Raw genomic sequence first — 23,745 nt, 5'->3', positions numbered from 1 at the left:
TTCATCCTTTGTGCTTCTGGAGGGTCTCTGTGTATCTCCATAGCAGCACAGCATTCAAGTACAGTACTGAATTGTTCTGTTCCACTAACGAAACTAAGAGAGTTTTTTTTAGGACATTCCCTGACTTTTGGATTTCTGTATCCCCATTAGGTGGAGCAATTCAGAATATATAACAGAAACTTAATAAATTCAGTGGAGTTTTATTTTTTGGAATATGTTAAATAAACACACTATGGTCATTTCTGGAGGGATATTAGTCATCCCAACAATGACTCCAGTTTGTCATAATTTCACAAGCTAATGGAGGCACACGGAACCATTGTTAGTTTTCCCATCGAAGAGAAAGAAACAAAACGTGTGTTGTATTCAAAAGAAAACACCAGAATATCATGTGACATTTGGATAGCACTCTCCCCTCAGAGTCTTCATGAGAGTATTAGTTAAGTATAAAATGAAGGTATAATGTGATTGCAAAAAAAAAAAAAAGTCACAGAAAACAAAATAGTGACAAGAAAAAGAAGGCTTAACCTAAAGTAATAGATGGCAATTCTCCCTCCAACTCCTAACTTTAATATGTATTTTTAGTACACTGTTCTTGCATGTCTTTTATCTCCATATTATGTCCTATATTCTCGAGAATCTGAAGAAAAACAAACATACATGCAAATAGGTTATCAAGTAAATGAGCTGGTGCACCAACAAGCCCTCAATAGCAAGTGGAAGGAAGGTGTGGGACGTTACACCCATAATGTGGCCGCCCCACACAGAAGGTCACAGAAGTTTATCTAGTCTAAAGCCCCTTTTGAAGAGGTCAAATAATCTCTCTAAATTTACACCTTCCTGTTCAAATTCCAATCAGCCCTGAAATCCTTATTGATCGGTGAAAGGGTAGGGTAGCTGAATAGCCAGAAGAGAATGATTTAACAGAAAGGAATCTACGTGATTCTGCATGAGAAATGAGGTAGGTTGGTTTCACTAGCGTTGCTTCAGGGGACAAATAAGCATGCCTAAGGAGATTTGGAGAGAAGGTTTACATTTAAATGTTCAAAAAGCATTCTGACAAGTTCCTATACCACAGACTATTTAAACAATCTGCATAAAAAAATTGGCTTGCAGAGAAATATGGAAAAATTTAAGTAATAACATAGACAAGAATCAAGTCCTAATTCCGTCTCGTTATTGGGCGGCCTTGGGGAAATTATTTTATGTGGTTTAGCATCATTTTCCCACTAATAATGTAAGAATGGTGATTTTTTTTTACCTAATGTATAGGGCAACTGTGAGGATCAAAATAAATAATAATACTGTTTATAATAAAAGCTGACCCATGTTAAGTACTTAGCATGATATGCAGTACCGGGGGTGTTTCAGACGCCATTCTGAGTATTCCATAACCATTATCAATTTAGTCTTCACAAGGCAGGAAGGCACTGTCATCATCTCCCCACTTTAAAGATGAAAGAACTGAGGCAGAGTAGTAAAGTGACTGTCCTGAGTGATGAGCTAGTGATTAGTAAAGTCAGGAGTCCAGCCTAGGAAGGGCGGCTCCCAAGCCTTCACTCTGGATCTCCTGACTCTTGTGCCACAAACCCTTTTGCACGCACAGAACTAGGTACCTAATAAGGGCTTAACAAATGTTAGCTATTAACTATTTTTATAGTAATAGAAAACAGTGGAAGAAGAAAGGGATGTCCACTGTTGACCGAAAGCCTGCTCTAAGCATAAGGCATTCTCCTTACAACGGGTCTAGAGAGCCACAGAGGTTTTCAAAGGTTCCACAGCTCAACCAGGGTCAGAAGCCATGAGCAGGCAGCACAGTTTCCCACCACATTGGTCTGGTCCAAAGCCGTGGTCTTTTTACGATTATCCATTCCAGCCTGAACTCCTATTTCAATCCACACTTTTATTTTGTTTTTCCTTTTCTACAAAAAAAAAAAAAGACACGTATGTCAGGTATGTGTGGTCTGTGTGCACATAAGGAACATGTACACGGAGCATCAGTGTTTTGTTTGACTTATAAGTGAGCAAAGATTTGGTTAAGAGAAAATGAAGAGTAGCAAGAAAAGAATTTAGCCAGTTTTTTGTGTTTTTTTTGTAGAGACAGAGTCTCACTGTACCGCCCTGGGTAGAGTGCCGTGATGTCACACGGCTCATAGCAACCTCCAGCTCTTGGGCTTTCGTGATTCTCCTACCTCAGCCTCCCGAGCAGCTGGGACTACAGGCGCCCGCCACAACGCCCGGCTATTTTTTGGTTGTAGTTCGGCCGGGGCTGGGTTTGAACCCGTCACCCTTGGTATATGGGTCCGGCGCCCTACTCACTGAGCCACAGGCACCACCCAATTCAGCCAGTTTTTGAAGCACATAAGCTGATGGCCGATGCCCCCAGTGTCAACACTAGAGCCAGTCAATTTTCATGTTTTAGAACATGATGGGGGATACAAATACACATGAACGTTTGTTAATTTTCAGGTGACAACAGGTTTGTTTTCTTTCTTTCTTTTTTCTTTCTTTTCTTTTTTTTTTAGGAGAAGAGAGCCAATCCAATGATGTCAAATGCCAGGGTACTAAGATGAGTTGCTGGAGAAGGCATTTATGAGTCATTTAGATCAATTCCTGTAAAACATTGTCCTAAAAAGTTTCTTTCTTTTCTTTCTTTCTTTTTTTTTGAGACAAAGTCTCAGTCTGTCACCCTTGGTAGTGTGCCGTGGCATCATAGCTTATAGCAACCTCATACTCTTGGGCTCAAGTAATCCTTTTGCCTTGGCTTCCCGAGTAGCTGGAACTACAAGTGCCTGCCACAATGCCCAGCTATTTTTAGAGACAGGGTCTCACTTTTGGTCAGGCTGGTCTTGAACTCAAGAGCTCAAGCGATCCACCCACCTGGGCCTCCCAGAGTGCTAGGATTACAGACCTGAGCCACCACACCTGGCCTTGTCCTACAAAGTTTCTATGCTGAACGCTAATGCCAAGTCCACCAGGAAGAACACTGGAAATACAAAACATTATCTCACAGAACTGCAAATCAGCTCTGGAGGGGTTTGTTCTAGTCACCACACCTCAAGGCATTAATAAGGCTAGAAATCATCTAGAGAAAAACAATTAAAAAGATACAAAAATAGGGCGGCACCTGTGGCTCGGTTGGTGAGGCGCCGGCCCCATATACCGAGGGTGGCGGGTTCAAACCCGGCCCCGGCCGAACTGCAACAAAAAAAATAGCCGGGCGTTGTGGCGGGCACCTGTGGTCCCAGCTACTTGGGAGGCTGAGGCAGGAGAATCGCTTGAGCCCAGGAGTTGGAGGTTGCTGTGAGCTGTGTGATGCCATGGCACTCTGCCTTGGGCCATGGAGTGAGACTCTGTCTCTACAAAAAAAAAAAAAAAAAGATACAAAGATGGGGAAATCTGGTTGCTATAAAAGGGCTAACATATTATATCTTTGAAACTGAGAAGTGGTTGGGATAATAAAATCAGGATTAAATGGATGGGATGGACGCAAGGTTACTCATCAAAATCTGGAATTCCAGAATGAGCCCGTACCTCATTGTTGTTCCTTGTGTCAGCCCCTGAATACTTCGGAAGGTATCACCTGAGAGAAAGGGTACACAGCAGTCCCCAACGTTCTGGGCACCAGAAACCAGTTTCACAGAAGACGGTTTTTCTGCAAATGGAGGTGGGGCTCAGGCGGTGGTGTGAGCCTTGGGGAGTGGCTGTCACCCTCCGCTGGCCTCCTGCTGTGCAGCCTGGCTGCTATGCCTAATAGGCCAGGGACCAGTACCTGTGTGTGACCTGGGGGTGGGAGTGCAGTCCTACCAGATCACCATAGATTAACATACTTAGGAAATGGAGCATTAACACCACTACCTCACCTGTAATCCACATCCAAGCGTCTTCCCGTGTCCAAGCAATGTTCTCTATTGCCCCTGCTTCTGTCCTCCCCCCGCCCCCACTTCCTTCCTTCCATTCTTTTCTGGATCCTGGTCCAATCTCACACTGCATTTACTTGATATAACTCTACACTTTCACTTAGTCTGGAACGGTTGTTCACCATCTTTCATCAATAGTTTCTAAGACTCCAGGAGAAGTCTTTTACAAAACATTTCTCAATTTGAATTTAGCTAAGTTTTTCTTCCTGGTTAGAATAAACTTAAAGATTTTTGGCAAGAATGAATACTGCACAGGTAATGTTGTATCCTGTAAACACTTCTTAAAGCCTGGCAAAGGAGAGAGTTGGAGCTGCTAAATTCTTTCTGTATCCCAGAGTGCACATATGTATTTCCAAGAGCAGAAGTAATAACCTTGGTTCAAAAGACTTAAAATATTAATAAAAGTCCTTAATCCATAAAAGCTAAATCTCTTAAGAAATTAAGGGATGTTTCAGAATGCTACTTTGAATGTTTTGCAGGTGACATTATAGGGGCTAGCCTGCCTTTCCAGAGATATCTCTTGACGTTATTCTCAAGAACAGAATGCTGACTTTGCTATACAAGCTTAACTAAAAATGGCATTTTCTAATGTTTCTCTCATCACAAAATCAAATTCCAGTCTGTTAGACATTTGAAACATTGATTCTAAATGCTCTTTCAGAATACATTTGAAGAAATTTTAAAATCATTGAGAGAAGATTTATATATTAAGACTCTCTGACCCCAAATTACCTGTCCCCAGTGACCTTCAGAATATATGTTTTTTACTTAACAATTCAAAGTCCCCCAAATTTGTAGGAAATACAGATGCACCAAGTATACAGAGAATCACTAAATTTTCCAGAATTTACAAGCTGCAACTTACTTATGTTAGCGTTTCATGAAAATATGGTATGATAAAATTAACATGGATTTTTGGAATCAGAAAAAATTTAAATCCTAGCAGTGTTACTCTCCAGCTACTTGCCTGTATTTAAGTCATTAAACTCCATTAAGTTGCATTTTCCACATCTATAAAATGGAAGTGTTAATATCTACCTCCCAGTGTTAAGAATTGATAAATACTTACAAAGTGTCAGTTTTCTATAATTATTATTACAATTACTAACAGAACATAATGGTCCATCTGGGCAATCAAACCATGTCCTTTTTTTTTCCCTAAGCCAAAATCCCACCTTTATTATGGGTACAGGCTAAGGTACTTTGTGTGGGAGCCACGCGGGCTTTCTAACAGAATACAGCATCAGGTACACGAGCCTAAAGGGCCTAAAAGCCTACTTTTCTTACATAGAAGGTAATATTTCTTTTTCATTTGTTTAAAATTTCCAGTAAATATGAGGGTACATATGATTAGGTTACATTATTTGCGTTTGTAAGGGAAAATCCAAAGTCTGAGTTATAGTTGAGTCCTTCACCCAAGATGTGTGCTGAATACTCCTATATTGTGCCTGAAAGGGGGAAACTGGCCTGTCCCTGCCTTCTTGAATTTAATGGTGTTTTTCTCTTGTGAGGGCCTGTAGTTCCTGATCTACTATTTTCAGAGTAGTACTGAGTATATGAGATGCTTGCTATTCCATGCCTGTGACACATAAGAGAATGTTCTCTAAATCCACCCAAGTAAATACAAAAGATACATTATCACCATCTTTTTAATGGCTGAGTAGTATTCCATGATATAAAACCATGTCTTTTATATAAACTGATGAGTTACTTGATCATGTTTATTACCTGCTGAATTTTCCTCCAAGTGAAAAGTGATAGATCAGATGTGGTTCAAGTCCTTACTCTACTTGATACCAAGTTTTCGTTCTTGGGTTGGGCGAGACAACCCAGTATCTATGTAGTAAATTCTCCTGTTTAAGATAAATCACATTTGGTCTCTGTCACTCTCCTTTTACTTACCTGTGAGTAAAAGGAATATGGCTACCACTACCACCTAATAGCTGGCTAGTTATCCCACTTTAATTGACACCCAAAAAGGTCAGCTAGTGCTAATCACTCTTTCAACAATCAGCTTGATTTTCCATTATAATTATCACACCATAACGTGGGATCCTCTTTAGCCATTATGCGGTCTGATATAGTTTTTGAGCCTCTATTCTTAACACTCTTTCACTTTGATTTCTCTTCTCCAGTCTTACTGGAGTTTTCTTTGCTTTATTTTTAAATTAAGGTATAATATACATAAAGTAAAGTACAACAAATCTTAGGGCTATAATTCGATGAATTTTTCTTCTTCTTCTTCTTCTTCTTCTTTTTTTTTTTTTTTTCAGTTTTTGGCCGGAGCTGGTTTTGAACCCACCACCTCTGGTATATGGGGCCGGCGCTCTACTCCTTTGAGCTACAGGTGCTGCCCTAATTAGATGAATCTTTATCAACATATACACCCATGTAACCACCATCCAGATCAAAGTACAGCAAATTTGCATCACCTGTACTGTTTCATCAGTACCCTTCCAAGATAACCATTATTTGGAATTTTATCATTGTAGATTAGTCTTAAATTTTATATGTAGTATAAATTGAATCACATGGGATGTAGGACTCTCCTGTACCTGACTTCTTTCTCCAAACACACCACTCTGAGATTCAGCCACATATCACATGTGTCTATAGTATATAATTTTGTATTGCTGTGTATTTAATTGTATGGATATACCATAACTTGTTTATGAATTCACCTGTACAGAGACATTTGGTTTGTTTCCAGTTTGTGGCTACCATAAATAAGATGGCTATTATAAATAGCCATAATTATTTGAATAGTTATCATGGAAGAGTCTTTACGTAGACATAGGCACTCTTTTCTCTTGGGTATATGCATAGAAATGGAAATGATGAATTAGAGGGTGGGTATTTTTTGGCTTTAATAGATAATCCAAAATATTTCCAAAATCATAAAAACATGATAATCCAAAATATTTCCAAAATCATAAAAAACATGATATAATCATGTTTTTATCTGCCCCCAGAATTTTACAAGTTTCAATTATTCCACATTCTTACCAACACTTAAAATTTTTAAGTTTTTGTTGTTGTCATTTGTTTGACTGAGACAGGGTCTCACTCTGTTGTCTGGGATAGCCTAGAGTGCAGTGGCATCATACTATCTGACTGCAGCCTCCAACTCTTCGCCTCAAGTGACTCTCCTGCCTCAGGCACCTGAGTAGCTGGGACAATAGGTGCATGGCACCATGTCTAGCTAATTTTTAAAAGATTTTCTGTAGAGACGGGGTCTTGCTATTGCCCAGGCTGATCACACACTCCTGGCTTCTAGCAATTCTCTTGGATCAGCCTCCCACTGGGTTACAAGAGTGAGCCACTGCCCTTGGCCTCAGTGTTTAATTTTAGCAATTCTGGTGGTTGGGTAGTGGAATTTCATTATTGTTCAAACTTACATTTCCCTAGTCAGAAATAAATGAGTAAATTCTAGATATGTGTAAAAACATAAAGACCTAGAATAATCAAGACAAGATGAAGAATAAAATGAAAGTTGGAATACTTATACTGCCAGATTCCAAGACTGATCAAAAGCTACCATGAAGACAGCGCAGAACAGAATGTCCAGAAAGTACTTGATTTTAAACAATGGTATCAACTATTTAATAAAATGGAGAGAATTAAGTTCTTTGCAATAAATGGTGCTGATGCAAATGTATTTCCATATTAAAAATTAATTTCAAATGTGTTATTAGACCTAAGAACGCAAGAGACAATAGTCACATATGTGGGGAAAATGAAATAGCAGGACACAGAATCCCTAATCCTAAAAGAAAATACAGGCAAATTGGACATTATCAAACCTAAGAACTCACGTTCATCAGAAGACGCCATTTAAAAGGTAAGAAAAGCAAACAGGCTGGAAGAAGGTATTTGAAACCTACATATCTGATAAAGGACTTGTATACAATATATATATTTTTAAAACTCTTAAAAACCAATAAGAAAAAGACAACCTAATAAAAAGGGGTTACAAGATTGAATAAAATTTTATACTCTGTTAGGAATGTAAATTAGTACAACCTCCAACAGTATGGAGATTGCATAGAACTATTATTTGATCCTGCAATTGCAATACTGGGTATCTACCCAAAGAAAAGAAACCATTATTCTATCAAAAAGCTTCCTCTACTCTTATGTTTATCACAACACTAGTGACAATAGCAAAGATATGTTATCAACCCAAGTACCCATCAACAGATGATTGTATAAAGAAAATATGATATGTCTACACAAAGGAGCGCTACTCAGCCATAAAAGAGAACAAAATCACATCTTTTGTAGCAACTTGGATTGAACAGGAGGCCATTACCTTAAGCAAAATAATGCAGCATAAAATGACAAATATCACATGTTCTCACTTGTAAGTGGGAGTTACATAACATATTCACATGGGCATAGAGAGCATGTAATAAACAGTGAAAACTCCCAAGGGTGAGGGATGGTGGGACAGCTGATGAGAAATTACTTAATGGTACATGTACGTTACCTGGGTGATGGGTACCCTGAAAGTCCTGACTTCACCACTATGCATCCTATGCATGAAACAAAATAGCACTTGTACCCCATAATTTATACAAATCAGAAATTAATTTTTTTTTTTGTTCTTTCATGATGCCATCGTCTTTCCTACACAAGCTGCCTACTCTTCCAAAACACTTTTTTCTATCCCTATCCCCACATTCTATCCCAAAGACTAGACTGCACCTCTCAGGGCATATGCTCACGCCTCCATCCTGCAACTCCTCATAGCCTTCATCACGTTGTAACTATTTGCTTGGTATCTGTCCTCCATGAGGACAAGGTCAAGAAGCACATGGACCTCCTAAAGTCATTCTTTGCTTCCTGGGGAAGAGACCCTCAGTACAAGTGACAATTTGGCTATTTCTAATAAACTGAGCAGGTGTTTTGATTAACACCCACTGAAAGCAAATTAAACACTTACTAAAAATGGCTAAAATTTTACTCAACCATTGATTCAAAATTTTCTATCTGTTTTACAACAAAAGTTCAGTTTTATTATCAGTATAAAAATGTTAGTGTGCATAACTTTGACTACACAAATGACTGATTGTTCTGATTGAATAAATCAATTTTATTTTTTTTATTTTTTATTTTTTGTACAGACAGAGTCTCACTTTACCACCCTCAGTAGAGTGCTGTGGCGTCACACGGCTCACAGCAACCTCCAGCTCTTGGACTTATGTGATTCTCTTGCCTCAGCCTCCCAAGCATCTGGGACTACAGGAGCCCACCACAACGCCCGGCTATTTTTTTTTTTGTTGTTGTTGCAGTTCAGCCGGGGCTGGGTTTGAACCTACCACCCTCGGTATATGGGGCCGGCGCCCTACTCACTGAGCCACAGGCGCTGCCCCTAAATCAATTTTTTTAAAATTAGGATTTATAGAAATAGGAAATACTTATAAACTTATGTTGTCAACTAATTACAATTTTCTTAGATGGAGTATATTAGAATTCAATGCAATAGAAAGAAGTAATTTTGTGATTTTTACTTTTCTTTCTTTTTTTTTTTTTTTTTGGAGACAGAGTCTCACTTTATCGCCCTTACTTGAATGCCATGGCATCACAGCTCACAGCACCCAAGCAGCTCTTGGGCTTAGGGGATTCTCTTGCCTCAGCCTCCCAAGTAGCTGGGACTACAGGCAAATTTTGTGATTTTTATGTGATGTTGTATCAATATTACTAGTTACCAGGAATCAGAAACCCTAGTCCTGCAACTTGTGGGGCAATTTTAATAAGCTATGGGAAATGTGAATCTGTTCTGTTACTTAGCAAGGACTTTTCTTATCTGCATAGAGGCTTGTATTCATGGTTATAATCATTCTCAGACCACTCGATTACCTTTGCTCCTTTGTAAAAAAATTTAAATTCCAATTTTATTTGACAGTATACAGCAAAACAATTGAATTTTGTTTATTGCCTTTACATGGCTCAAACTTGTAAAACTGTACTATATTAGTTCTATAGCATGTTCCAGATAGGAAAATCATGTTGTTGTTAATAAAACCAGTTTTACTTCTTTTTTTCTAATCTACATGCCTTTTCCTTTTCTTACTCTATCTTCTAGGTAAAATGTTGAGCAAAAATTATGATAGCCAGACATACTTCTCACCTTTTTGCTGACATTAGGGGGAAAAGATTCAATGGAGGACAGATGGAGGACATTTCCTTCTTTTCCCCATTTTGCTGAGAATTTTTTTTTATCAGAAATGGCTGTGGATTTTACTCAATGCTTTTTCTACACCTGCTGAGATGATAATATGGTTTTCCTTTTTCATCTATCAACATGATGAATTACTTTGGTAGATTTGGGAATGTTAAACCAACCTTGCATTCTTGAGATAAATCACTTGGAACCTACTTTTTGATTCAAATTGCTAACAGTTGGTTAAATTTTATTTTAAAACTCATGTTTATTTTTAGAAGTCTGTGTTTATTAAAAATATTAGTCTGTAGATTTCTTCCTGTAAAATTTTGGACTGGTGCTTATATCTAAGTAGAAATGACTTCACAGAATGAGTTGGAAAGTATTTTTCCCTTTCTAATTTTCTGCACAGTTTTCATAGATTGGTATCTTCCTTAAACATTTGGAAAAAATTCACCTATGGAGCCATCTGGACTTGGTGTTTTTTATGTGGGTATATTTTCAGCTAAAATTCAATTTCTTTAATAGATATATGGCTGGTAAAATCATCTATTTTTTCTGAGTAAGCTTCATTGGTATGTGTAGGAAATCTCTTCTTGTACAGTTCCGTGCCCTGCCAATGATAATAGCCTTGGCCTCCCTAGCCAGGCAGAGTGCCCATCCTCACCTGGATTCCCCCACTCTGCACCACTGTCTGGAAACTGTTTCTAGGCAATAAGCTGGGACGATCATCAAGTTCATCACATTTGTTTCCAGTCTCTTAGGATCATTGTCATTCATTGCCTGACATCCAATTTCTTGAAAATCAATGCTTCCTACATTTTATTCAGTTTTTTATTCATTTCAGGAAGAAGAGTAAATTTAGTCCTTGTTATTTCATCTTGGCTGGAAGCAAAAGTCCACTTTTCGATTTAAAACATTTATTTCACCCAAGTTTGACCAACTTTCTCTCTTAAATTATGCATTTTTTTAGTAATATGTTAAAAATTGACACTTTAAAAAAATGTGACTTTCCTCTACAAGGGGTCAGAAGGATGCTTTCCACTGTTGTATTCAACTTAATGCTTGACTCATAATTTTTACCCATCAGCCTCATGAAAGGTCTTCAGTATAAGCTATTGGGATCAATTTGACAGTAATACTCTGTATGATGAATGCATTCTCTAATTGTTTAAAAAAAAAAAAAAGAAACTAAGCAAAAGATTTAACTGCTGTGCCTAATTCTTCTTCGCCACTGCAGAAAAGCTTGGAAACCAGCCATATTCTCTTTTGTGTCTTTTTTTTTTTTCCGGCCACCAGGGTGAGTTGGAACGTCATGCAGCCATGTTTTTTAACTATTTAAAAGAAGACAAAAATAAATTCACTTACAATTACTTATGTAAAGCATGTATTTATCAAAAATATTGGAAAATCAAGTACTAAAATTTGAACACTATACAAATTGAAAGTTTGATTTTCCGTAACGATGGAATGTCTGATACCTCGGGCTTGTTCATCCCTTTTGTGTTCTGGTGTGTACCTTCCTGGGGTTGCTACAGGCTGACAAAGCTCCTCTCTCTGTTGTTCCATCCTCCAGTAGGATTGCGTCTACCGGCATGTGAGAATATCATATTATAAAAGTTATATAGACTTCAGTGTCAGGGAAAAGGCTGGGCTCACGGGGAGTTCATACATAGCACCCATGACACTGCAAAGTAATTATTTAGGACGAGGTACACAGGACTTTGGGGCAGGCTATAAACATTTTAAATTTGTAAATGTTTGTGTATGTGTTCTTTTTTTCTGTACACAGAATGCATAGCTTTTTTTTTTTTTTTATTGTTGGGGATTCATTGAGGGTACAGTAAGCCAGGTTACACTGATTGCAATTGTTAGGTAAAGTCCCTCTTGCAATCATGTCTTGCCCCCATAAAGTGTGACACACACCAAGGCCCCACCCCCCTCCCTCCTTCCCTTTTTCTGTTTTCCCCCCCATAACCATAATTGTCATTAATTGTCCTCATATCAAAATTGAGTACATAGGATTCATGCTTCTCCATTCTTGTGATGCTTTACTAAGAATAATGTCTTCCACGTCCATCCAGGTTAATACGAAGGATGTAAAGTCTCCATTTTTTTTAATGGCTGAATAGTATTCCATGCAGCTCAATTTACAATCGCCAAAATGTGGAAACAGCCTAAATGCCCACCAACCCAGGCATAGCTTTTTTTGATACTCAAATGGGATTTTGAAATCCCTAAAATGCTAAGAGTCCTCCATGTATTCCTTTGCAGAGTAGAGAAACAGAACAATCAGACCCATTGTTAACACATTGTAGAACGATATCCCCATAACATTTTTGTTTGAGGGTAAATTATGAATCCAGATCACTTGGGGCTCAGAGTTGACATTTTTGGCCCAGTAATCTCCCGTTATATCCCAAATTATAGCTGATGGTTTAACAACAGAATAATCAGCGCTTTTGGTGGCTTAAAATATGTAATTATCTTGTAAGTTTTTTTTTTGTTGTTGTTTATTTATTTTTGTCTTTTTTGAAACAGAGTCTCACTTTCTCCCCCACAGTAGAGTACAGTGACATCATAGCTCACAGCAACCTTAAACTCTTGGGCTCAAGTGATTCTCCTCCCTCAGCCCCCCAAGTAGCTAGAACTACAGGCGCCTGCCACAATGCCCAGCTGTTTTTTAGAGATGGTGTCTTACTCTTGCTCAGGCTGGTCTCAAACTTGTTAGCTCCAACAATCCACCCACCTTGTCCTCCCACAGTGCTAGGATTACAGGCATGAGCCACCGCACCTGGCTATTTCTTATGTTAAAAAATAAAAATAAGAACATAGTGAAGTGAGGGTTTTGTTCGAGGCTTTAAAATATTTCTTAAAAATTGGCATTAAAAAAGAGAGACAAAGTTGCCCATTTACATGGTCAACCTTTCAAGTGAAAGTTACCAGATGTCTGTGCTAAATTATGAAGCCAATTTGATAAGATTAATTATAGTCAAGACTTGAATGATTGTTTTTTAAATCATAGTATTCTTCTCACACTAAATGGTTTTTCCTTGCCATTTTTTTTCTCTCTAGCCAGTGTACCAAATTTCAGAATATAGGCCAGACATTTTAATCATTCTATAATAATTCCTTCTATCATGAATATGTTGGGGAAATGTTATTTCTACATCATTTTTAACAAACCAGAGCCTCTAAAACAGCTTTTGTTTATAATAAAGTCTACTTCCTTAGTTTCAAATAGTTCTTATTAAGCACTATCTTTTTTTCGGCTTTATTGAGATATGTATAATTGACAAATAAAATTTGTACGTATTCAAGATACACGGTGCAATGTTTTGATATATTGCATACATTCTGAAGTGATTGCTAAAATCAGACTAATTAACATGATTATCACCTCAGTTACTTTTTTTCCCGTGGTGAGACTATGTAAGATAAACTCTCCAAGCAAATTTCGAATACAAAATACATTATCATTAACTACAGTCACCAAGGTGAATGGTAGGTTTCCAGACCTTACTGACCTTATAACTACAAGTTTGCATCCTTTGACCGACATCTCTCCATTTCCCCCATCTTTGGCCCCTGGTAACTACCTTTCTGCTGATTTCAACTGTTTGAATTCTACCTACAGATAAATGAGATAATGCAGTGTCTGTTTTTCTGTGTCTGGTTTATTTCTCTGAGCATAACGACCTCCAGGATCATCCATGTTGTTGCAAATGGCAGAATTTCCTTCTTTTTTTTATTGCCAAATAATATTCCATTGTGTGTGTAATATATACAACACATTTTCTTTATCCATTCATCCATTGACGGATGCATAAGTTATTTCTATATTTTGGCTATTATAAATAATTCTGCAATAAATATGAGAATGCAGCTATCTCTTTGAGATGGTGATTTTATCTCCTTTGAAAATAGGTGTACACTCACAAGTAGGATTGATGGATCATTTGGTAGTTCCATTTTAACTATTGGAGACACCTTCATACTCTTCTCCATAATGAATATACCAATTTACATTCCCACCAACAATATAAAGGGGATGGGTTCCTGTTCTTCACACCCTCACTAACACTCACAACCTTTTGACTTTTTGATAACAGCCATCCTAACATGAATAAGATGATATCTCACTGTGATATACATTTCCCTGATGATTAGTGATGTTCAGCATTCTTTTCATATATCTGTTGGCATTGGTATGTCTTTTTCGGAAAAAGTATCTTTTGGGGTCCTTTACCCATTAACTGAATTATTTGCTGTTAAATTATATGAATTCCTTATATATTTTGAATACTAACTCTTTAGTGGGTATATGGTTTGAAAACATTTTCTCTCATTCTGTAGGCTACTTTTCATTTTGTTAACTGTTTCCTTTGTTGTGCAAAAACTTTCTAGTTTGATGTAGTCCCACTGGTTTATTTTCACTTTTGTAACCTGTATTTTTGATGCCACATCTAAAAAATCATTGCCGAGATCAGTGTCATAGAGCTTTTCTTCTTTGTTTTCTTCTGAGAACTTTATGGTTTGGGGTTTTATGTTTAAATCTTTAATACATGTTGAGTCAATTTTTGTGTATAAGATAAAGATCCATGGGCGGCGCCTGTGGCTCAGTGAGTAGGGCGCCAGCCCCATATGCCGAGGGTGGTGGGTTCAAACCCTGCCCTGGCCAAACTGCAACAACAAAAAAATAGCCGGGCGTTGTGGCGGGCGCCTGTAGTCCCAGCTGCTCGGGAGGCTGAGGCAAGAGAATCGCGTAAGCCCAAGAGCTGGAGGTTGCTGTGAGCCGTGTGACGCCACGGCACTCTACTGAGGGCAGTAAAGTGAGACTCTGTCTCTACAAAAAAAAAAAAGATAAAGATCCAGTTTCAATTATTTATTTATTTATTTTTGCATGTAATGATGGAGTTTCTCCACCATCATTTGATGAAGAGACTGTCCTTTCCCTACTGTGTATTCTTGGTGCCTTAGTTGAACATTGCCTGACCCATTGCCTGGGTTTATCTCTGGGAAGCACATTTTTATTTATTTATTTTTTTGCAGTTTTGGCCGGGGCTGGGTTTGAACCTGCCACCTCCCGCATATGGGGCCAGCACCCTACTCCTTTGAGCCACAGCGCCGCCCTGGGAAGCACATTTTGATCTAAAAGGGGTGTTGAACCTTTTTTCTTTTCTGCCACACATAGGAAGAGTAAGAATTGTTGTGGCCAACCTAGTAAATACACAAACACTAATGAAAGCTCATAAGCAAAACAAAAGGTCACAGACAAGCAAAACGGTCCTCAAATAATGTGCATGCCGGATGCCCCTTTAATCGAAAGCTCCTTTGGTTTCACCTTTTAAACCTGGGAATGCTTCTTTAGTGAAAATAATAGTAACAATACAGTTATCCTTAAAAAAAATGCATCACCCATTCATATTCTTTTTTATGTCATGTCTCAGATTCAAATTACACTTGTTCTCTCCCTTTGGCAATTTCTCATTTGGATTTCTTCAATCCAAGAATTAAGCAGTGTTTATTGAAGAAGTAATTCATCCCTAACAACAAACTAAGTTAAAAAAAAAATTCCAAAGAGAAGTACTTTCTTGTATCACAGAAGCATTTTATTACATTACAAATATTGAGTGGGGGGGATGTCCAACTTGCTAATTGTTCAATACAATAAATAGAGCTACAGCTGGCTGGTGGCTCACATCTGTAATCTTAGCACTCTGGAAGGCTGATGTGGGTGGATTGCCTGAGCTCAGGAGTTCAAGATCAACTTGCGCAAGACTGAGACCCCATATCTAAAAAGTTAGCCGGGTGCTGTGGTGGGCGCCTATAGTCCCAGATACTTGGGAGGCTGAGGCAAAAGGATCTCTTGAACCCAAGAGTTTGAGGTTGCTATGAACTGTGATGCCATGGCATCTACCCAGGAGGACAGAGTGGGACTCTGTCTCGAAAGAAAAGAAAAAATTCTAAGGAATACACACACACACAAAACCCCCCAAATAAATAAATAAATGGAGCTCGAGATTCTAAAAATTTTCTCTCAGGTCTTTTTTTGGTGAAAAATTATACCTTACAATTTTTTTTTACCTTACAATTTTTTCCCAAACTTATTAACTTAAATAATTATTTGTGTTTGTCTGTTTTACTCATTGTGTTTGATGAAATATTTTTCTTCCTGAACAGGAATTACCATTTATTTATGCATGCTGATATAAAATGTCAGAATGCTACAAGAAGTAAAATTTCATACCACTAATTGTAATCTCAGAAGTAGTATATGACTCTAGGAAATACTTTTAATATGTTCTCTTCATTTATAGACCACAATAATAATGATGGAGCTGACACAGTATGATTGCGTTTGCAATGTCTTTTCTTGAACAATGGTGGGCAGTTGGTCGCACAGGTGGCAAAAACATTAACTTGCAGTGTCTTAGCATGATATGCTATTTGAAGATCCATCCCTGTGGAAACTTAGCAGATCAAAGGAACTAAGTCTGATCTGTCAGTATTAAGCTACAAAATTCGCACTGCTTTTAAGTAAAAAGGTATTCAATTACTTTTGAAAAATTAAGCATCTTTGCCTAACGAAACTTTGCTTTACAAATGGTCATACTGACATTAATACATCATGACAAAATTATTCATAAAACAAAGATATGAACATAGTAAGAAAACTATGTATTCTTGACACAGAACACAAATTGTAGACAGGCTATAGGATTCAATTAATTGAAAGATTCTAAAATCAAAGTCCCTATATTGTTGGCAACTCTGAACTAGAGAGCAAATCAATTGATACTGGAAGAAAAGCAAAAGTAATGTGGCTGCCTGAATATATCAACTGCTTTACTAATGATCTTGCCACCTCAGTTATCCATAGCCTAAAAGCACAGTTTTCATTTTTTATAGAACTGGGTCATTCAAATGTTTTAAAGTTGGAGATTTCTTCACGTTTCAATCCCAACTAGTTTCCAATCTCTCTGAGAGTCCCTGAAGTGGCAGCAAAACTCATTTAATTATCACCAATTGCTTTCAATAGACTTCCTAGTAGAGAGACCTCTCACAAAAACGTTTAAAACTGTTTTTAAAAAAGGCAATTTTGAAAATATCGTAGCAGAAACTTAGAGAACCTTCACCCAACAATGTGTATGAACTAATTATGTCCTGGAAATTTTTGAGAATGAAGAGAATAAAATTATTTGTTGAATAATGAAATTAGACCTGGCTGTATTTAATCCAACATAATTTTTTTTAAACACACGTATTTGAAAAACAGATACTCTAGTCACAACTAGAGATCTATTAGAAGCTTAGAAAAAATACCTGAATCTCTTAATTATTAGAGACAGAAATTTGACATACATCGTCTATTTTCTAGTAGCTTTCAAGGGGAAAAAACTATTTTAAATGAAGATAATTTATTTTAACTGCCAGTAATATTCTTTTATCCACATAATCATATACCTTTTTCTTTTAGCAGCAAATGAGAATATGAAAGTAAATCTTCTGTGTGTTTGATATCTAAGAATTTTTCAGAATTCACTTAGACTGTTGCCAATCGTGGATAATGCCACGGTAACCTGCTACGTGTCATAACCCATGCTCAAACCTTGACCTCTCTAGCATACGAGGACTTGACAGGAGACTTTCTACGTAGACTGAGGAATATCAATGTTTTCTCTGCACTACCTATTTTGGGTAAAATCACAGGTTTATTTGTTTTTTTTTTTTTTTTTTTTTTTGTAAATTAAAAATTGCTTTTCTTAAAAGCCAGCTGAAAGCTTTTGACAGAGAGATGTTCAGTATTTCCGTGGAAGGCTTTCCCTTCACATAAACAAGATTCCAATTTAACTTCAAATTCGAACAGGAAATACCTGAGTTGAACAGATTTCTTCTATACCCAGGTTTGCACATGCACTTAGCAGATTAAAGGAACTAAGTCTGATCCGGTCTTCCTTTTCCTGATGGCTAGTGAATTTTTGAGAACATATTATATGAGAAAGGACAGAATATAGTGAGTCTCATTTTTTTTTTCTACTTTGTATATTACTCTAACTCTTCAAATCTTTCGTGTTCTTGTCACACTTCTGAATGTTATAGTTACGGCAGAACATTGAAGGGGTTAAAGACTTGAAGCGCAGCCGGGCGTTGTGGCGGGCGCCTGTAGTCCCAGCTACTCAGGAGGCTGAGGCAGGAGAATCGCCTAAGCCCAGGAGTTAGAGGTTGCTGTGAGCCGTGTGACGCCACGGTACAGTGAGACTCTGTCTCTACAAAAAAAAAAAGACGTGAAGCGACCCTAAATAATTACAGCTTCATCAATAGGAACTGCATAATTAATATGGTTATATCTGTATCTATAATGTCCGTAAAACAGTTATAATATCTGCATAATATTCACAGTTGTCTATAAAAGCAGAGACAGCTATCAGACCATTCACTTGGCTGTTCTTTCAATGCTATGTTGCCTGAACTCACTAGGAATAGTTCTCAGATCATCCAGTGATTTTTCTCAGATGCCACCAAAATGTTACTTTTGGCAGGCCACCTGCCTTGTGCTTTCCCACTTGACTTACTCAGGTCAGCAAGTCTGTTCAACAGCCATCACCTTAACCATGTAAACCTCAGTTGTAGCAGGTGTTAGTGAGATGGTGAGAGAGAATCCTACCACATTCAGGCAAAAAGAGAATTAAATTGACTCATGTAATCCAAACATGTATCTGACAACCAAATCATTAAGTAAGTCAGGGAATAGCTAAATCTCAGGAAACTCTGGAAACAGAGAGAGACCCTGGCCCACTGTTAATTATGTAGATGAAAATGGCATTTTCTAGTGTCAGGCAGACACTTTCAAATGACCCCTACAAAGCAAAAAACAAAGTTTATACATTGTTTATGAATCGTGAAGACTTTGTTACTCTCTGTAGGAAAATCTGAGGTGCAAGTATTAGGATTTTGCTTAATAAACAAAAGTATTGCAATAATGGGTCACTGACATATTCTGAAATTTTGTTCTTCAATACTAACTTTTTAAAAAGTTTAAAAGGAGTTTAAAAAGTCACTAGACTTGCAAGCTTACATTGACAGTAAGAATTTTTTTCCACCATTCCTGTGGTCATTTGCTCCATCTTCTATTGCTTCAAAACCAGAAATATAAAGAAGCATATAATACAAATATCTAATGCTTTTTATTTTTTTCTCTATTGTCTGTAAATATTTTCATACTGCATTGATTATATCATCTATGGATGCACAAAGGTAACGAAGCAAATGTTTCCTGATTTTTCCTAATTTTATTAAAAAATATCTAAAAACAAGAGGAGGCAAGAAATGTTGCTCCAGGTGAAACAGGAAGAAAAACCAAATAAGAATAACAGGAACATATTTTCAAGAAAAATAAACTGGTGATGCAGGAGCAGAGAAACGAGGGAAAATTATTTCTAATTTTTAGAAGTCAGATGTATTCAACTCATCAGAACAAGGAAAACACGGCAATAGGAGTTTATAGACTTCGTTACATTTTAACCATCATGTTCCCATCAACTGTAGTATTATCTCAGTTTGGTCACAAGACTGCCACTGGCAGAGCAAGGAATCCAAGTCCTCTGGCGACAAATTAATGCCGTTTCTCTTAATTTATACAGCCTCCCATACAAGCACATTACATGTACGAGGTAGGATTCCGCTTAGAAAGTGAAATCCAACCTCCAGCGCTCACTAGCTCAGCGACCACAGGCAAGTTATTGTAACCTCTCTCCCTTCACCTTACTCATCCCTACAAAAAGAAGCCTGGCATCTTTCCTGTCATTATTGAGTTGTTGGAAGATCAGACATGATGACGCTTTGTAATAATAACATTTATACATATAAGGGATTGTTGTAATTAAAATTCATAAAGAAAACAGTTGATGAGATTGAACTGGGTATTATCTTGGAGGATTCAAGAAAGCAATAGTTGGAAATCATTTCTCTCTCGGTTAGGCACATGGGGCCACCGTGGAGTTAGGATTGGACCCAGTTTATGTCTCCTTACCTTGACAAGGCTGCCGTAAAGTGGGGAGGCTCTGAGTAGATTAATAATATGATTAAAGTGTTGAATAAATAAGACCCAGGAGAAAAGGTAGAAGGAGTTAGAATTAACTAGTCTGGAAACAATAATTCCTCCTAATACATGAGAAGCATTATTACAAGAAAAATGTAGACCAACTCTTACCCTTCTTCTCTGAGAAATGACTTGAAAGGAAGTGTGGAAATACAATACAGACATAAGGAAGAATTTACTGATAGAGCTGTTGGTTAAATATTAAAACAGGCTATTAGAAGAAGATGCGGAGTCTCCTTTGCTGATGACTTTTCCAAAGAAAAATAGACACAAATCAATTTGGTATGATCGAGGAGCAGATATACTTACAATCAGGGAACTAGAAAAGCTAAATTATTAAGATCTTTTAGTCTTTGAGAATTCTACAGTTCTCTAATTCTCCTGATTAATCATAAGAGAGAAAGGGAATAAATTTTTCTAATTTCTAATTCATGCAGACTACATGAATCTGTTACTATTCTGCAATATATGTAGTTTTTCTTTCCTTCTTAAATTTTTAAAAATATTTTACAAATATTCAAAATTTTTTCACTTTTTTTCCCCCCAGATAGGGTTTCATTCTGCTGCCTGGGTTATAGCACAAAGGCCTTGATACAAAGGCATTATCACAGCCTAATGCAACCTCAAATTCCTGGTCTCAAGTAATCACCTGGTTAATTTTTTAAAGTTATTTTTTGTAGAGACAGGTCTCACTATGTTGCCTAGGCTGCTCCTGAGTGCTAGAATTATAGGCATGAGCTACCATGCCTGGCCTACTTTTTTATATTTAAGAGAATAGGATAAATGCAGGCTCTAGTTCATGGCAAATTATCACCACTGATCATTTTAATTTGATTTGTTCCTATTATCACATTCCCCCTGTCCAACAAGTGTATCCTTAAATTTATACGTGTCTTTGGAGACATGTAGTGCCATTCGAGTGTGTGTATTTTAACATTTACATACATAAACTCTTTTTCTTTCATTTGTCACAAAGCATTGCTTTGTGAAGCTGCATGCTGTTTCTAACTGCTGTGCAAGATTCAATAGTATGTATTCACAATCCCCTTCTTGTACATATATATTCTGTAATGATATGAAGGTTGTTTCAAATTGTCTGCTTCCAGGCCGGCCGTGATGGCTCACACCTGTAATCCTAACACTCTGGAAGGCTAAGGCAGGAGGATCACTTGAGCTCAGGAGTTTGGGATCAGGCTGAGCAAGAGTGAGACCCTTCTCTACTACTAAAAATAGAAAAATTAGCCAGGCATAGTGGTAGGTGCCTATAGTCCTAGATACTCTGGAAGCTGAGGAGGAGGATTGCTTGAGCCCAGGAGTTTGAGGTTGCTGTGAGCTAGGCTGACACCATGGCACTCTAGCCTGGGCAACAGAGTGAGACTGTCTCAGAAAAGAAAAAAATTGCCTGCTTCCATAAACAGTGTTTGAAAAAATATATTACATGTTCTTTTTGAAAGTTTTTCCCTCTTTCCCTTTCTCTTTAGGAGGGGGATCAAATATCCTAGTCCCATTTCATCCTTAATTTTCATTTTTCCTTGCTGAGCTAATATCCTTGCTATTTATTTAGGCGTGTTCCCATCTTGCCTCTGTCTCCAGGGCTTTGCAGCCTTGTTGTCTACAGGACTCCCCAGGTGCTGCCGCCGCGACCTCCTTGTCTTTTCCTGTGTCTGTCCCATTCATGTCTTTGTCTACTACAGCTGACACTTGGATCAGGATTGCAGTGAATTCACAGGGCAATTTCAGGATAGTTGTTACCTTTTCATGTTAAGTCACTTCGCCTACATTCAGCTTCCATTTATCCACTTCTTGTTTAACGTCATTTAGCAGGATTTGAGGTGTTCTTCCCAGGGAACTCCGGTGTGAATGATGTCTCACCTAGCACACAGTTATCCCTTGACAAGTTGACACGATTCACTCCTTTTGTGTACAAGTACCTTATTAGCCATGTTTATGCTCTTTATGCCTTTAGTGTTTATAAACTTGTCAAGACAAGATCTGTTCACCCCCATCTGCGTAGTGTCTCCACAGCTCTGTGTGAAGAGGGATGTTCACATCTACTTTTGATTAATCGATTCCTTATTTTTTCTCCTGCAAAAGGCTTCTTGCAAAACGATAAACTCTAAGACAATTAACTTTTAGACAAAGTAATTGCAGAATCAATATAATCGACCCGAGTAATAGAATAATCCACTTCCTTGTTTACATTATTCCTGCAACATGTTTAATAACTTCCTACTATGTACCAGGCTATTCTGCGCTCTAGTCTGAGCTGTGGATCCCTAAGATCCTGAGACCCTATCAGAGGCTCTGTGAGATGAGAACTATATACATAAAAATTCTAAAATATTATTTTTCTAGAGTGTTGACGTTTGTATTGATGGTACAAGAGCAAAGGTGGTTAAAACTGCTAATGCCTCCGCATGAATCAAGACAGTGGCACCAAACTTTACCAGCAGTCACCATGTCCTTCATCAACACACACGACAAAGAAAAAAGGTTTATTTATGAACAATATTCTTCTTGAGACAATAAAAATTATTAACTGTATTAAATCTCAGTCCTTGAATATAAGTCTTTTTTTTTGAGTCAAAGTTCATTCTGCTGCCCAGGCTGGAGATCTGTGGCATCACAGCTCATAGTAACTTCCAACTTCTGGGCTCAAGCGATCCTCTTGCCTCAGTCTCCCAAGTAGCTGGGACTATAAGTGCCGGCTATAATATGCAGCTAATTTTTCAATTTTTAGTACAGACAAAGTCTGGCTCTTGCTCAGGCTGGTCTCTAACTCATGATCTCAAGCAATATTCCCACCTCAGCCTCCCAGAGTGCTAGGATTACAGGTGTGAACCACCACACCCAGCCTGAATATAAGTCTTTTTTAATATTGTGTGACAAAATGGAAAGTATGCGTGCTGCAGTTATAATGGCCCTTCTTGAGGAAAAACATTTTTGCTGTTATTTGAAAGCCAAATTAGACACGCTCCCTTGTTTTTTTTTTTTTTTTTGTTATTTAAAAAAAATTTTATTTTATTGTTTGGGATTCATTGAGGGTACAAAGAATTGACCATATTTGATACTAATGAAAAATTAAAACTTTCAATGAAAATTAGAATTTTGGAAAGTTTTTATTCATTACTATGAGTTTGACAGCTTCTCATTACTTAAAGACTCTTCTAATGAGATCAGAACAAATGTGATTTTTTGATATTGTAGCATAATAAAATGTGTCAATATTTGAAAATTCTTTACAAACTAGTAAACTGGCATTTTCAGCTGACCAATACATTAAGTAACAAAATTATGCTTAGGTTAAAGATCCATTCAATTCTCAAAGTAGACCAATTAAGTTATGCACAATGAAAAAGTTAATTGACATGTTTTTGGGCTCCACATTGTAATTAACCCTTTAAGGAGCTTTAGTGTAGCATCAAAGAAGGTATACACAGTTATCTAAAAAGTCTACACAATATTCTTCCCTTTCTAACTGTCAGTGTGAGGACAGATTATCTTCATATATTTCAATCCAAACAACAGATCCCAACAGATTGAATATGGAACCAGAG

This window comes from Nycticebus coucang, chromosome 9 (genome assembly GCF_027406575.1).
Source record: "Nycticebus coucang isolate mNycCou1 chromosome 9, mNycCou1.pri, whole genome shotgun sequence".
In the NCBI taxonomy this organism is placed as follows: Eukaryota; Metazoa; Chordata; class Mammalia; order Primates; family Lorisidae; genus Nycticebus; species Nycticebus coucang.
The sequence above is the reverse complement of the archived record's forward strand: the minus strand, read 5'-3'. Positions refer to the sequence as shown.